Source organism: Lissotriton vulgaris, chromosome 12, assembly GCF_964263255.1.
Source record: "Lissotriton vulgaris chromosome 12, aLisVul1.2, whole genome shotgun sequence".
Lineage (NCBI taxonomy): Eukaryota > Metazoa > Chordata > Amphibia > Caudata > Salamandridae > Lissotriton > Lissotriton vulgaris.
The window spans coordinates 233,992,883-234,010,849 of NC_141700.1; the positions used below are offsets into that span (position 1 = coordinate 233,992,883).

Consider the following 17,967-nt stretch of genomic DNA (forward strand, 5'->3'; position numbering starts at 1 on the left):
AAATAATAATGCAACACAATATACTCCTTCAATTTCTAACATTATATTTCCCAGCAATCCTTAGCCAGCAAATTCTCTCTATAAATATCTTGTAAACACGCACATGCAAATTGGGAAGATTGTAAAGTGCAGGCAATCAAAGGGGCATCTTTAGGCATAGTGATGTCAGTTGCTTGAACTTTGACATACCATATAATACCATACAAAGAGGAGCGTACCCTCTCATGGGAAGGTTTCATCCTGGCAATGGAAGTTGATCCACTAGCTCTGGGCAAGATCTGAGAAGTGTTTGCCTAACTTCGTAGCCCACTCTTCTAGAGCCATTTTCAGAAGGCCCTTTTCCAAGCACCTAAAAACCTAGATGTTTGTGCGGAAGTTAGTTTCTCTGGACATATTGGGAGACTACAATCCTTTGCTTTTTATCCAGTGGAGATTCCCTCTGGCTCATGTCTCCGTACTGAGTCTTCTGAACAAAAGCTTTTTTGAAAACCATATTAAAGAATATTTGCTTTTACAAATTTTATTCCTGGCTGTTTCCGTCGGGAATTACTTACCAGCACTATCATAATTTGCCTCCTATTGGCAGAGTTAAGGCAAATAGTTATATGGAATTTGGAAAAATGTATCATATTGCAACACTGATTGCCATTGATAGCTAATTGCTAGCCCAAAGGAACTCCAGGGTTTTTGATGATGGTTGTCAGTTTGACATTTTTACCTTGCTTGCTTATGACTCTATTTAAGTCTTTCATTGTCACAAACTGTATAATAACTGTTTTGGATCAATTTAGCTGTAATCATCTCTAGTGCATCCACGTTTCAAATCGTAGTAAAGATGTGGGCAGAATATAGCATTGGTTCAAAGATCCATCTAAATCAACAAGGGATTGGCAACCGTCACCATAATATTAAAAGGTCAGTCCTCACTTCTGAATACATGGTGATAATGCACAAATATAGGTGTTACGCATGGTGGGTGAGAGGAGGGGCCCTCGTGAAACAGTACAGTCTAACTTGGTAAGAGGGGAACAAAAAGAATTTAGAGGAACACTTGCGGTCCACACCAACAGGAGTACATGGGATGTATATGACTGAATGTAGCCTTGTCTAAAGCAAGTGGTGGTCCACAGTATCAAATACAGCTGTAAGCACAGGTGTTGACAAACTGCCTCCAGCTGGAATTTTTAGATATTATTTGTACTATTGCATGGTGCTGTCTCTGGCCTGTGAGATATCTAAGGCCTGAATATGATCTAGATGATTCTGTAGCTATATGTTTACATATTATTCCACTGATTACAGTATGGTCAGCTATACATATGTAGTTATGTAGGTTCTCCGGAGTCAAACCTGTTCTTTTAACGGGGGGTACCAAAAGCTTGTGTTTTTTATTGAACATTTTCATTTAGCTAGTACATACCTGAGGGAAACAGAGCACTTTACAATAGGCACCAATGTGATGACAGTATAATGTATACAGTGGAAAACGATAGAAAATTGAGTGAAAGATACCTTATAAATTGAGGGCTGTAGAGATGAACAACAATTATATCAATATCAAAAATAGAAAGGGGTGGGGAGCTAAAAAGAGGTCCAGAATTCTTGCTCCCAAGAACAACATGACAGTAATGAGGGGTAACTGTTCCTGTAGTGCTTAGTCTCAGGTAGGGTATGTGGTAAGAGGGGGGATCCTCCTTAATAGGAAGCAGTGCCCTCACACATCTGTGAAAGTGTCATGCTTCATCATCGGACTTAGCTACTCGTCGGGTTGGACCTGCAATACCCCACTGGCCCCGCGAGAAGGCTTTTTAGGCGGAGATCTTTTGAAAATAAACTGCAATGGTGAGTGTGAGTGTGTGGGAAAATAAGAGGAAAAAAGTGAATTAAACTAACCTGAGTGGTACCACAATGTTGTATTAAATCCGGGGTCCCCATGGTAGGGATAAAAAATGTATGTAGATTGTGTGCTTCTCGTGAGGGAGAAAGGCAATCTACCAGAAAGTATGAGTCTGGTGAATAACAAATATAGTCAGAGGTACCTGTAAATCGAATTAAAGATAGGTCAGTGTCATAGCAATGATTTCAGAATAAACAAACTATCTGCAGTCAAGCTGCAATAGTATCAGGTGATGAGCCAGCATCTAACAAAATGCAGCATCAGTGCTTAATTTGTAACATAATAAGTGTTGGAGCCCAAAGTTTTACTCGGAAGCCATCAGGCGGCACTGATAAATGTCAGGATTGCCAAATACCAAGGCTTGTAGTCTTGATTCCACCCCATGGCTCTTTAACCCACCACCGGACGCCTCCCGCCTTTTTATCTCATTCTTGCATATTTTTCACTGTGTTTCTATCTTTTTCTTCCTTCTTCTTTCCCCCTTTAATGTTTTTCCCTTCTTGCTCTGGATCTCGAGGACTACACTCTATTGTGCTGAGGCATAAAGGATGCAAAGAGCTTCGGAAAGGTAGAAAATCGCCAGCAACAGAGAGAATCAGGAGACTGGTCTTTTGGTTGAACATTTCTATGAGAGATAGTGTGTCTTTTAAAGGTATTGCATGAATTTGAAGGCGGGGCTATTAGTAGAAATGAACATAGGTCCTTCCTCAAATCTTTTTGTCGAAAACAATGTTTAATTTTTTTAAATGTTTTTGCTCTTTGCCCTTCCCACCCAAAAATAAAAAGAACCACCCACAATATCAATATAATAGCCAATCACTGGGCCCCCCAACCATGAAGCAACACAGCTATTGATTCTTATAGAGATCGCATTGAACATGAAGTTGTCACATACAATGAATACCTTCAAAATGCTATCTCATTGCAGGTGGGGACTGAAAGAGAATGATAGTAAGCACATTTACTGATTTAGAACAGACTTTGCTTGATCACAACTGTGTTAATGAAACCTTTACGTTTTCATAACTCACAATTAAACAAGTCCTTGAACCCTTTCTTTAACTCACAGTACTACTTCACTACATACCCTTACAGATACTTCTACTATGATCTCTGCTGACCACTTACACAGGAGGACACTTCCTTGGGTCTACACAAACTCTTCCTAATGTGGCAGGCCCAAATTTGTTTCTCGTTTCACCACCACATGCACTTTATTTTCTTTCTACATCATTTGACGCACAAGGCTGACCTAAAAAAAACTCCTATATTGATCTTGTGAGTATAACAGTCTCCAGTTCTTCTGTTAGTGTATGTCAACGAATGTATGATGTTACAACACATACATTTACAACGCATGCCATTACAACGCAGTTTTTACATCGCAACATCCTTTACAACGCACTCCATTACATCGCATGACCCTACATCGCATTTTTAGAAACTACCTTCACAACGCATTCCATTACATCGCATTATACCTTTACAACGCATACCATTACAACGCATACCATTACATTGCATTTAAGGTAAGTTTTGAATAGTACAGGGGTAAAAATTACTATATTAACTCCTGGGGGTGCAACAGTAGAGTAAGTTTTGGATAGTGTATGGGTACTATGCGTTGTAATGGTATGTGTTGTAATGGTATGCGTTGTAATGCCTGCGTTGTAGTGACATGCAATGTAGTGTCATGCGATGTAGTGTCATGCGATGTAGTGTCATGGTTTGTAATGCCTGGGTTGTAGTGACATGCGTTGTAATGGATGTAGCGATGTAATGACTGCGTTGTAAGTGTAGTGCGATGTAATGGTTGCGTTGTAAAGGATGTTTCCCATGTCAACCTCCTGCCTAATCACCAGTTTTCACAAGGTGCTTCATCAATGTCAATGTACCATGCACATGAGCCCACTATCACCTTCACTGCAACTCCACCCATTACCGAATCACATCCAGGTAGGGCACTATCTTTCCTGAGTCTTCGCCCTTTCTTTTCATTCCCATTGGGATTCCATTTTGACATAGCATTTATGCTACAATATACCAGTACTTCTAGCTACAAATCTAGATTCCTACCAAGGGTGCTGCGGGTCCTACTGCAAGCAAAGAAAACGGACTCCAATGACATTCCTATGGGCAGCAAAAACATATTGGAGCACTTGGACTTCAGAAGGCCCCTCACAGTCCTGGGCATGGTGCCACTCACTCCATCTGCTCCACCATCGATAGATACGCCCTGCTACTAGCTCCTTGTAATGTAGGGATGGACCACGCCCAAAACCTTCTGTGAACTTTCTTTTATTTGTTTTCAGTTATGTGCTCAAGATCGAAGTCAAAGCCATGACTTTCAACTCTGCAACACACTAGTCAATTGTGTCTTCTTCCCTTTGATCCCCTCGAATAGAATTAGCAACTCTGCATTAACTTTTTCCATACTTTTCTTGCATTTGTTTTATAGTTATTTGATGCATTTGCAAATCTCCTCCATGCTTTAATAAAGAGAGTTGTCTTTGGTGACCACGCTCCCTTTTTCAAAATCAACTACCTAAACTTTAAAGAAATCCATCCACATATCTCATTCAATAGATAGTTCCCCGGGCTTTGATAAAAATTGTGAATGTGTTTGAACATTCGACATTTCACTATACTGTGTACTTTGGAGCAAGACACAAAACATTAAAATAAAGTATACAGTGTGGTCTTTTTAAAGAGCCCCAGTAGATTGTTACAAATGTTAATTCACTCTATAAAAAATTAATTTGTTGAAGAGCATCAATGCAAACATCCTTCCATGGCCCAATACGCCACCAACTGTTGTCCCTTTCAAATATTCACATCTACATTCCATTCGATGCCACATCATCAGTAGCGGCCGGTGTGCTGGCGGGGCATGCAGGTAGTGGGAGGGTGTTAAAAACTAAAAATAATAATAAAGAAAAGTACCTGCAGCCAGTTGCGTCACACTCTTCTGCTCCTCTTCTCCAGGTGACACAGGCTCCCAGAATGCCCTGCGGCCAATCCTGAAGCTGCTCTCATGCATGGGAGGAGCTTCAGGATGGGCCTGAGTGCCCTCGATTTACACTCCAAGATAGACTGAGACTCTGTGCCTTCTCTCGACCTCAGCAGCGTTGCTGGGTTGGAGAGATCTTTCACTGTGCATAACAGTTTGGCCGGCCTGAGATGGCTGGCCAAACCATCGTGTGCACTAATGGGAGTGCTCTACCGCTCCCCTAAGTGCCTGTCACCCCCCAGACCCGGCCCCCAATACTTGTCAGGAAAGGAATAATAAAACAAGTGTTTAATATCAGTTTACTTTTCCTTTTCTCTTATTTTTGGGAGGGGGAGGCGCTGCACATCATCCATTCCTCTTAACTCCACCATCTAATACAACGTTCTAACACCGACGGCATGCACACATGCCACACTATACATGTAACTTGCTTCTGCCTAAAGGAAGTTCATTGTTGGAAGGATAGTGTAGTGAATTGGGTTGTTGGTTAAGGGGGTGAAAACCCTACTCAAGCAACAAACACAATCCTTGTCAAGGTGAACCGCAAAAGTCATTAAATTAGCCTGTGCATAGCCCTCTGGTAGTTTGGTACACAAGCAGTCAAGTTTCACTTATAGGGACTGGGTAAGTATTTATGCTATCATATCACAATAATAGGGCTTCTGTTCCTAGAGAGGAAGAGAAAGAATCTAGACAGGTTGTGTGTGACTAAGCAAGGGCAGGGGGCAGTCAACAAGACTGTCTCATGCTGCCCTCACACATTCCCAAGGGGATGTCATGCTTCATCATAGGCTGTGCTCCTCGTCGGGCCGGCGCTGCAATGCCCTAGGGGTCCCCCGAAGGGTCTCTTTAGAGGAGATCTTTTGTTGGAAAATGCTGTACGATGAGTGTATGAAAGGTAGTAGGTGGTGTAGTGAGTATGAAAATGTGGATTAAAACTGATAGGGGAGGTCACGAAAAGTATTTATGCCCACACAAGCAGTAATATATTAAAACACAAAGAAAAATCCTAAACTGATTAAAAAAAATAAAAAGAATTTTAATAAATAAAATGACACCAAAACAAATTAAATAAACCCAATCATTAGAACCTGAGTTATAAATTTTTAAAAATGTTAGGGAAATCTAGCATCTAAACGATCAATGGCATCCTGCCATTTATGCCTTAAGGGCCTACCTTAAGAGTGACTTATATATTTTATTTATGAATTTTTCAAAAACAAATATACAGGTACAGGCAGTAAAGCATATCCAGTGTACAGGCATGAGCAAGATAGTAAAAGCAATAAGGCAGATGTTAAGGCCATTTGAAAAACAATGATTCACAGAGCAATACGTAACATTAGAGGCAATACAATGACTATTGCGATAAATCACACTCACTTGAAATCTCTATTACTCCGGATGTTTCAATGGATTGCAAACAGTTAAAAGAAAGAGCGGTCTGTGAAAGTGAATGGGCAAGCATAATTCAGGTGCTTACAGCATTGGCAGTCTGTGTATTGTCGGCATCATCAAGTGGGTGAGAAAGTAAGTATGCCATAAGGGGCCCCCAGTTGTCGTGTCGACGTGAAGTAGTGGGGAGCAATTCAGCAAATGTATATGTCTGTTCCTGCCAGAATACCATATCCCGGATCCATTCCTTAAATTTAGGTACCCTGCCATGCCCCCACCTGTATGCTATTCGCTATTTAGCCAAGAGGAGGCTGAAGGAGACGAATTTCCGGTGTGCCACTGTCAGCTTCTGAGTGTATCCCAGTAGGGCGAGAAGGGGAGAGAACGGGAGACATATGCCCACATGCATCAAGGGTTTTTGCATTCGCAAACGGTGCGAATCGCAATTTTCGGCCGTTTGTGAATGCAAATCCTTTTTTGGGGGATGCATTAAGGTTTTGGCTATTTTAGCAATTTAAGAAATCGCAATTATTTGCGATTTCTTAAATTGCAATAGCATTTAAGAAATCGCAATTTTGCGATTTCTTAAATGCTATGCATGATCATTTAGAAATTGCGAATTCACACTTTGGAAGGGGTAAATTAGCATGAAGTTAAACTTCATGCTAATTTACCGAAAACTTTCAAACATGCACTAGTTGCATATTTGAAAGTTTAAATTTACACACACACATGTCCTTGGGTCATGTGTGTGTGTAAATTGCATTTAAACTTATATTTCGGGGGTGCAGGGAGGGGTTCTTTGGACCCCCCTGCACCCTTGAAATTGCATTCACATTTTGCGAATCGCAATTTGAAATTCGCAAAATATGAATGCCTTCCCATTGATTCCTATGGGCCTTTTGGCCCATAGGAATCAATGGGAATTGCGAAATCGCAAATTAGAATTCGCATAATATTTGCGAATCTGTAAAAATTGTGATTTTTACAGAATCGCAAAAATTATGCGACTAAATTGATGCATCCCGTTTTACGATTCCTTATTTGCGATTCCCTAATTTTTGCAAATAAGGAATCGCAAAACCTTACATTGATGCATGTGGCCGAATGTGATGTAATTTGTTCTAGAGTTGTAAGTAACTGATGCCAGTACTCCTGCCCTGCACCACAGTCCCAGGCTAAATGTAGGAAATCTGCCCATCATGACACCACAACGATCACATCTGTCGCTGTCTCGTTGTTTATAGCGGTGGAGTTTGGCTGGTGTATAGTATGTGCGATGAAGGTACTTATAATGTAGGATGTGAAGGCGGCTACTGGACGAGCTTTGTTCCGTCTGCTTGCAGCAATAAGTCCACTGCTCTTCAGTGAGGACTAGACCCATCTCAGTGGGCCATTTGTCTTGAGCAGCGCTCTGTGTAGGGCCCTGGGCAGTGTAGAGCTGGTGATAGAGTGGAGAAACTAAATGTGACGCTGTATCACTACACAGTTTCATGCGCAGTGGGGCGATTTCTGGAGGCTCCTGAAGGTAAGTGGGTGTGTGCTCCTTGAAGCCCTGTCTCAAATGGACATAAAGGAAGCTGTGCATCAGAGAGGGCGGCTGCTTAGAAAAGAGTTGCTGCGATGTGCGGAATTTACCGTTAAGGTAGAGATCTCCCCAAGTCGTAATCCCAATTTGAGTTTGGGTTTTTCTGAAAACCCCCTCCTGGAGGACAGGCATTTTTGTATGACAGACTAGAGGAAGCAGTGGCGAGTATAGCATGGGAGCCTGGGATCATGTGACAATAGTCTGCCATGTTATGTTATGTTATGTTATTTTACACTTGTAAAGCGTGAACTGTCGCTCCGAAAGGAGCATCCTGGCGCTATAGGAAATAGGGTGAGTGTAGTGAGAGAGCGCTAGATTGCATTCAGCACGTATGAGTCTGCTAAGTTAAATATCCAAGTTTTAAGTCTCTTCCTAAAAATGGATTCCGTGGGCAGCATTCTCAGGACATTGGGCATGGCGTTCCATGCTTTGGAGGCCAAAACAGTAAATGTTTTTCCGCCTTTCCTTTTCAGGAGAAATTTCGGGGTGTTCGCGAGGTTGTGCCCTGCTGACCTTAGGACTCTACTGGGATTATAGCGGGTGAATCTGTTTACTAAATACTTAGGACCGATATTATTTAGGGCTCTAAAAGTGGTCAATACAATTTTAAAAATAATTCTTTTGTGGATCGGGAGCCAATGCAGAGTTTTAAGTGCTGCGGATGCTGTAGATTGCATTAATTTGTTTTTCCTTAGAAAGGAAAGAGCCCAAAGATACAACTTGTGTTTTTTCCGAAAGGAACAAACTGATCCAGTTGAGGGCACTATCAATAATGCTGACACTTCTCAATCTATCGATGAGTATTTTGTGGGAGATGGTATTGAACGCCGCCGATAAGTCAAGTAATATCAAGACGGCGTTCTTTCCCTCATCTTGTAAACATTTAATGGAATCAGTCATGCCATGCCTTCACTGTGCTGATGATTGGTGATGAGCCTCCTGTGCGCGGTGTGGTGGTAGTAAATATGGTGCCCTCAAGTGGTATGGGATCAGATAGCCAGTGTTCAGTAGCTACTTGCGGCATGTATTTGGGAGGATGGAACCAGAAGTGAGCGTAATGAGCCTGTGTCCATGTATGATAAAGTTCGAAGTTGGGTACATCGAACCCTCCTTGCGAGTATGGCTTAGTAATTGTGTCCAATTGTATTCTAGATTGTTTGCCACCCCAAGTAAGGCATATCGGCTCAGAGCGAAACGCAGAAAAAAAATGTCTGCCTGGATCATACGGGATGTTCAGAAATAAATAAAGGAGTTTAGGGAGGGTTACAATTTTTATGAGGGAGGTGCGCCCGGCAAAGGAAAGGGGCAGGGTGATCCATCCCGTGACATTATCTCTGATCCCCCACGCCCATAGTTAAGTCGCATCAGCTCGTCACTGTCTTGCAGTGACATATACACCAAGATACTTTACTTCCTCAGTGCACCATTTAATGGGGAAGTCGGGGCGAACCTTGTAACCAATGTTGTGAGGGGAAAATGTTGGATTTTTTACAGTTTATATGTATACCGGAGAGCTCTCCAAAACAAACAAATTCCTGGATTAAGGTTAAGTTGTGGCTCCCTAACGTAGAGCTGATGTCGTCCGCATATAGGGAAATCAAAATGGGCGGGAGTGGGCATTGGAGTGCTTTGTCATGGTGCTATTATCGTATCTTAGCGGGGAGTGGTTCAACTGCCAGGGCGAAAAGAAGGGGAGAGAGCGGGCAGCTCTGTCGAGTGCCCCGGGTGATGGGGAAGGAGGGAGAGGAGTGGCCATTGATGAGATCGCTGGCTTCGGGATTAGTATATAACAGGCGAACCCATGAGAGGAATCTCCTAGGCATACCCATGTTTTGGAGAATTACAAAAAGATAGTCCCATTCAATGGAGTCAAAGCCTTCGTGGCATCAAGGAAAATGGCCGCTAAAGGGAACTCTGGGTCAACCGACCGCAAGATGGAGAAGAGCGTGCAGATATTATGCGATGTTGCCCGGGCAGGGATGAATTCAGCCTGGTCTGGGAGAAAAAAGTTCCTCCATGAGTAGGCTGAGATGATTGCCCAGAATTTTTGCAGGGATTTTGGCATCTGTGTTGATTAAGGAGAGGGGGCGGTACGAATCACAGCAGTCTGCTGCCTTATCAGGCTTTAGGAGTAAGGAGATCAGGGCCACCCTTGAGGACGGGTGGAGGCTAACCAGCTCCTGTGCTTCACTGAAAATCTGCTTGAGAATGGGGAGCAGCTGATCAAGGTATGTTTTGTAAAAGTTGATGGGGAGGCCATCAGACCCATGGGCCTTCATTTGCATTACTGCCTTGCGTATCTCATCATTTTCAAAGGGTGCATCAGGAAACTCCCTCTGCGAGTCTCCAAGCCAGCCAAGGGTTATATCTCAAAGGTATGAGGCAAAGTCCGGGGGATCATCTCTGCGGGCACTATTAGATCGGTATAGAATTCAGTAAAGGTATGCAGGATATCTAGACTGTCCCTGTGGCGCACACCAGTAGGGTCCTGAATTTCAAGGACATAGTTAAAGAACCGGGATAGCCGAATGACTTGCGCTAGTGCTATGCCGGGGCGTCCACCCTCGGCATACCTGCGCGCTGTGTGATACTTCCCCCGAAATCGTGCCTCCAAATTGGCTATTTGTTAGTAATCAAAAACTTTTTCCTGAATGTCGCCAGTCGCTGCCCAGAGTTATCACTCCAGAGGTCGCTCTCCAGTTGCTTAAGCTCACTTTCAAGTGTGCACAGGATGTGACAGAGGTCTCATAGCACCCCAAAGCTTTTAGGCATGCAGGAACCCCAGATGGTAACCTTAAAGGCCTCCCAAACCATTCCCATCACTGTGACGGAGCCTATGTTATTTTGAAAAAAAAATCGGTGAATTCCGGCCCAAGTTCAGCCCAGAAAGCGGTATCAAGTAATGCCTCCGGCATCAGTCTCCAAAATCTGGGTAAAGAAATCAAATTGGGTGGGGCTATCGTTATGAGTACTGGGGAATGATCAGAGTCAGTCCTAGCGAGGTGGACTGCTTGTTTGAACCACGGGACCACCCCACAGGAAACCACCCAATAGACCAGGCTAGCCCAGGATGCGTGCGATGCAGTGTAATGGGTGCCCTCCCTTCCATCTGGGTGCACATGCCGCCATGTGTCGGTGAGTCCATGAGCTGTGAATATGCCCGTCAATGCCTCTTGTGTCTTAATGTAGTGCGAGGGTAAAGGATTAGACCTGTCTACGGTGGGATGTAGTGCGGTGTTAAAATCTCCCCTCAAAGGATGTGAGTGGATCTTATTTGAAGTATGCGCCCCCATAATGTGGTGTCGAAGTCCGGATCATCAACATTGGGCCCATAGCAGCACACCAGCATGACTGATTGAGTACCCAATGTACCCCCATCATACAGCTCCACCCAAGAGAGTCCAGCTGTGTGCCTCCCAAGATAAAGGAAGTATTCCTTTTTACAAGGATAACAGTACCTCTGGAATAGGTAGAGTACGAGGAGAATACTCGCTCAGTGGCCCATTTGCTGGCAAATGTAGGAGTATGAGCTGGATCCAAGTGAGTCTCCTGTAATATCGCAATATGAATGGGATGCCTATCCAGAAATGAAATGACTTGTCTGCATTTCCGGGGATCTGCACGTTCCAAGTGATAAGATTTAGTTGTAGTGCCTCAGTTTGGGTTGACATAGCATTTTAATATAATATTGACGTGGTATGCTCTGTGAAAATAGGAGGAAAGTTCACCTTTGAATATGGATCCTAGGTCTACCTGTTGGAAAGGAGTGCAGTAAACAGCATTGCAGATGAGCCCCCAAACCACCCATACCCACAACGGCACCCCTAACGTGCCAGTATCGTTATCCCAACCCAAATCCAAACAAAATTGCACCAATGCAACAAAAGAGATAGTAATACAATGAGTACTGAGGGAACACCTGTGTGGGGAACGCTAGTGTGCAACAATAGCCTCCCCTTCCCTATAGGTACAGAGCCAATCCCCTGATGGTGGGGGAAGATGGGATGAAGGGGGAAGGTGCTTGGCATAGTTTGCTTTGTGAATTAAAAAAGCACAAAAGGAAAAGCAGGAGAGTGTGCCCGCTAACAAAATAGCAAATGACAGGCATGAGTTTGTGGCACTTATATGTCAATGTTTTGCAGTTCATCAAAAGCCAGTCCTCTGCGTTGTGGTAGGAGGAGGTGTCGAATGGGCAGCGATGAGCGGTACTGCCACTTTCCGTCAGTCCTCCTGGGTCTCACCCAGATGTAGAGCATCTGGACTGGTAGGAAGACCACTGTCGTCAGCAACACAGTGAGGCAGGGTTGCTGAATTGAGAGAGGTGCAACGTGGATTATCAGTCAGGCCTAGTGATGGGGATTGAGACAGATGGTCCTGGGATTCTCTGGAGGGTGGGTTCTTTCTGACAGTGTGAAGGAAGTCGTCTACTTGCTGTCCATTGGTGAATAAGCGTTGCTTGCCGAGATACGTGACTCGCAGCCGGACTGGATATAAAAGAGCATATTCAATTTGCATCTTGCGAAGCTTCTGTTTGGCAGGTAGAAACTTGCGCCATGCCTCTTGGACCGCAACTGTAAAATCTGGATATATGGAGAAGGTAGCACCTTCGAATTGTAGATTCTTGTGATCTCTGGAAAATTTCAGAGTGGTGTCACGGTCCCTGTAGTTGAGGAGGCGAGCAACTATTGGGCGTGGATTTCCTCCCGGGGGAGGGCGAGGGCCAAGGGAGCGATGTGCGCACTCCACAATCAGCTGGGTGGAGAATGCTTCTGCGCCAAAGGTGGTGCGCAACAGGCATTCGACAAAGTCCTATATACACCCAGTGTGGCACTTTCAGGGATCCCAGTGACATTGATGTTATTTCGCCGACTGCGTGCCTCTAAGTCTTCATTTTTGGCTGCAATTATTTTAAGTAGTTTGTCCATTTGTGCCACCTGTTGCGTCACTTGGGTTGTGGCATCCTGGTTGTCGAAGATCCATTTCTCTGCATCTTTGAGCTGTTCGCCGTGTTTCTCCACCTTCAGCACTATGTAGTCCATGCGGTTACTCATGGAGTCCATTTTACTTAAGAGATCCGTAAGGCTGTGCTGCATGGCCAAGAGGAGGGTTTTGACTTCATCCACTGGAGTTGGCAGAGGATGTGGGTTTTTGCGCATCCATGGATGTCTCCGGTCCTTCAGAACTGGATCATGTGGTAACTTTCTTTGTGTCAAACGGAAGTTTGGATTTTCGACTATCTGGCTTCCCCATGGCAGCAGGAGCACCCGGTGAAAGGACTGCATCTATAGTGAGGACCTGGGGGTAGGTCCCGTGCAGGAGTCTTCGCCAAAATAGGTTCGCTCAGGTAGACCCCCGTGCATAGCAATTGTGTAGAGGGCAGGTTCAGTATTGTAATTCAGGCATGTTGAAGGGTACAGAATGTGCGTGTCGTCAATGTCGCTGGGCTGATCTTAGGCCAAATATGTAGGAGCCTCAGTGGCAGGCCGGCCCGAGAGAAAGCTCACAAAACGGTGCAACACAGGTACAAAAAAAACTGTCCGCAGAGTGCCCAAGGAGATGCGTCATCCGGATGTCCGGTGTGTGGCTGGAAAAGACAACTGCAGTGCCAATGGAGTTCTCGGTCCACGCTACAAACGAGGAAGGCCGCGTGATCTGACAGTGGAACAGACACTGAAAAGATGAATGTGACCTCTGTGCCCATCCAACACCATCCCACGAGCACCAACAGAGCATGCAGCAGTAGAGATCCCCGGCGTGACGGAGAAGGGTTGTAGAAGCTGAGGTGTCGCGCTCAAAGCCAGGCTCTTCAAAAGGCGGTAGCAGTAGGTGGCACAATGACGAATGTGCAGCCAGGGGTGTAGAGCTGCTGCGTCAAAGTGGCACCCAGGAAGGTAAAGTACTTACAGTCGGGGGTCCTCCAGGGCCGGTCCGTGACCAAGTACTGGGGATATTGCCATGCAGGCTCACTGTAGTTGAGGAGTTGTCCAGGTCTTAAGATCACGCCGTCCGTGTAGTGGGCCGGTGATGACCAGATCAGCAGTATCCACCCCTCTGTGCAGGATATATGCTGGCCCCGTATATCTTGAGGGGAGGGGGGGCGCAGCAGGAAGGCATGGTGATGCAGGATAATGAGGGCTCTGCTTTTCAGGTGGGCGGGCTGAAGCGCGGCGTTGCCGGGGCCTAGCTGACACGTGGAATCCCCGGCCCTCGCCTTCCTGCTCCAGCCGTCAGTGAGGCTCCGTAGGTTGCCATCCTCGCTCTGGGCTCAGAGCACCGCGCCATCTCGCAATGTCCAGCGGGGGCCATTTGTGCTATTTCCACGACCGGAATGTAGCTGCAGGTATCGGGAAGCACAGCAGGCACTTTTCACAAGGTTAGTGTGCATATGAATTAGGATAAATGATGGATTTTGCTGCCAAGCGTCCGGAGCCTCACAGGCGTGTGGCCATCTTGGTCGTGCACCGCCTAGCGCCCCCACAGGAGTGACTTCTATATGTATTAAAAAAGGAAGGTTATGGCAATTGGAAAAAGGTTTATTTTTCTGTATTACCTGTGCAATGGCAGACCTGAGACGTGGTTTAAAGTGCTACTTTTTAGATAGCACAATAAGTGCTGCAGGCCCACTAGGAACATTTTGATTTACAGGCCCTGGGTACATTTAGTGCCATATACAAAAGATTTATGTGCCAATCAGGTGTAGGCCGATATTACCATGTTTTAGGGAGAAAGCAAAAGCACTTTATCACTAGTTAGCAGGGGTAAAGTGCACAGAGTCCTAATACCAACAAAAACAAATTCAGAAAACAGGAGGGGAGAAGGCAACCATTTTGGAGGAAGATCAACAAAGGATGGCAGGTCTAACAGATAAGTATAAAATGCATAGCTCCATTAGACTCTTACACTATTGGCAAAAGTAGCACAAATGGCATATGTCCCACAATAGCTTTAGAGCTAATTTAGAGTTGAGCGCAAATAGTGCACTCCTCTTTGACACCCACTCTTATCATGCACTTTTGCCAGGTGGTAAGAGCAACTGTAAACTTTTAAACAGAGGTAATAATGCTTTTGATCTTGTCTATTACTTAGGTCCCAGCACACTCCTGAGGTAGTTGTTGTGCTTTAGAAATGTTTTAACCCCTTCGATGCTGATGACGATCTCAGCTCGTCATCAGCCACGGGGGGCGTGTGCGGATGACGAGCTGAGCTCGTCATCTAACGCGGCTTTTACAAAAAAGCCGCGTAGCGGAAAAATAACCGTTGCAGCGATGCGGTTAACATACCATAACAGTGTGTTGATGTCAACACTACCACTTACTTCAGCACTCTCACATGCATTGCTGCAGGCACAGAGGGTGCTTTAGGATAGAGACAGAGGGAGGAGGAAGGAGCATGAGTTCCTTTGAACTTTTTTGCCAGGGCTGCTTCTGGTTCTAGTTCGTTCCTCTTGAGCTATACAGAGCCGGATTGGCTGTAGCGGGCATCCAGCGTTTCCCCGGGAGGCTTGAAGGGTGGGGATCGGTTTTGCAGGGGTGGGGTCTGGTTTTTCTATTGGGGGCTGGTGTTGCAGTGGTGGTGCAGTATCGGCCCCTGGTAACAAAAGCAGCAATGCTTCACACTGGTACCCCACCCCCACCCAGGGGGAAAATTGGTCCGACAAAATTGCCAGGGCTGCCTTGGGTTCCCAGTCCAGCCCTGGCTATCAGTACTCGATTGTATAATCCATTCGAGAAATGCAAAGTGCAATCGTTCAGAAGTATATAATCATGACCCCGCTGAGGTGCTCGCTTTGCGAAGCCATTTCCTTTGTGAAAGAGCTCGCAGCTGAGAATAAACGCTACCGACAGGATTCTAGGTAATGCGCCCGCTGACAAGGCAATGCAAGCCACATAAGGGCATTTCTAAAGCAAAAAAGCATTACTCGTGGTATGACATCTTTTATAAATATATAGTTCTATTGTGGATTGCCGAGCATTCATCAGAAGGCCTGTTATTAAAACCGCCTTTCAGTTTCAATTGGCAGGAGGGGTTAGCTGACTTACCTATGACTCACGCGCGCTGTCACCAGCAGGACAGACTTCTGTCAAAAATAATGCCTTAATTTTGACTTCCCAGTGCTGGTGCTTGACTGAAGAGAAGGCAACCTGCTTTGTATTCTGCGTGAGCTGCGTTGCGTGGGCGGAAGCAGTGATGTGACTTTGTGTAGATTAGTTACCGTAATGCATCTGGCCGCATTTGTTAAGTGGATTGTCTTTGGTCATTCGATGTTTATTCTTGTGTGCGCATCTCTGCGGTGATTCACACCTCCCGGATGACATCAACAAATGCAGGATAAGAAAAAGAGAACAAAGGAAATTACAGTTCTCTCACTTCGTTTACCTCACCCTTGGGCATGACGCAACGAGCTTTTTTTTCCTTTCAGTTGAAGTATACAATGCAGCTGGGAGATCAGGTTTCAGAGATGGGCAACATATTTCTTTATAACGAGGGAGATGCATCTTCGCATGACGCTTGTAATCAAATGCCAACATCTAAAAGCAGAAATTGATAAAGCGCACAACAGTACCGGATGGCTATGAGGGATTTTGTATTCCCATCGTCACCTATTTGAAGGGGCCAAGATGGCGGATTAGCAGCAGCCGAGTGCATAGCTCATTCCGGCTGTGCGCATATTTAGCCGCAAATTGACCAATTAAGATCCCGAATTTCATTACATGGACATTTATTTGACTGCAGCATGGTCTGGTGTTGAACAGGAGTGACGTCATGGAAAATAACCAGCAGTTGCATAGCCTCTTCTCTCCTCATGGAAGTGCAGCATTGCCCCATGAATAAAATCAAGCCCAGGGTTGAGACCCCCAGGCCCTGTGGGCTCTGGGCAGGGGAGTCCATGCACACCCCTTCCCAGGACTATAAATTGAAGATACTAATTCTCCTGACCCCCAGGCCCTGGCCCACTGCAGGGGTACTTCTAAAAAATGAGTGGGGTGCCACATGCTCGGTTTCTCCACGGGGTGGGTCATAGTTCACCAACAGAGGCGGCTCCTTCATGTCGGCTGGGGAGCGTCACCCCACTCCTTTCCCTCAGTGCGAGAAGCAGAAACTAAAATGGTATTATAAATACCATTTTATTTTTCTGCTTCTCGCACTGCGAGAAAGCAGAAGGATGTGGTTGGGGGCGGGCGGTCCTGCTCTAGGGCAGGGGAGGAGTGGCTTGCCCACTGTTGTGGGCGCTGACTGTTTGGTCGGCCCTCTGGGGCCGACCAAACTAGTCATGAAAACTCTGCCTTTTCTCCATGTGGGCTGCATACAGCCTACATGGAGAAAATGGCCTCCCCATAGATGCCTGGCTGGGCGGCATCCCGACCAATCACAATGCTGCCATTGCAGCGTTGTGATTGGCTTAGGGAGGGGAGGGAGGCTTCTTGCTTCCAGGAGAGGAGCAGACACGACGCTGGACATGGCCGACAAAGGTAAGTTACCTTTTTTTAAATTAATTTTTCTTTTAAATTAAACTCCCCCCCCCCCTCCTCGAGCGACCCCCACCCATGAGTCATGCCGGCCTGGACTGTTTACCAACCATAAAAAGGCCATAACTTGGGCCCCATTGGGCCGATACAGACAATCCTCTGCTCATTTTACTGCTGATGGTAAGTTGTAACTACCAGGAACAGTTCCTGTTTGCCTACTGGCCTACAAAGCTGTGTATCTTGCAGGGAGCTGGTTCTACTGGCTCGCTGCACAAGCTCTCCTCCTGGTCTCTGTTCTTGGGTGTAGAAGTGCAGATCATTCCCCAACTGGCCCACAGAGGGGGTAAGGGGGCCAGCCACACTGGCTGTTGGAGTGACCCACTGGTCCTAGGGTAACTGTGTAGGCAGAGTCCTTAGACCTTTAGACTTTCAGGGGGTTTCTCCTTACAGTTTTCTGTGGCTGTCACTCTCTCAGGGTCCAGCAGTGAAGAGCACAAAACACCGACAGCCCTTTCTCTTCCTTGTGCAAGCGATCTTAAAGGGGATGGAAAGTTCTAAAAGTTCTAGGAGACAGGCACCACTGGCTAATCCCAGGTTGCCACATCACCTC

The 17,967-nt window shown here is 45.6% G+C and overlaps 1 protein-coding gene across 1 annotated transcript in view; it reads left to right on the plus strand.

Moving 5' to 3' along the window:
• CDH16 (cadherin 16) overlaps positions 1-17,967 on the plus strand; it is a 777,195-nt gene that overhangs the window by 488,897 nt on the left and 270,331 nt on the right. The window lies entirely within an intron of this gene.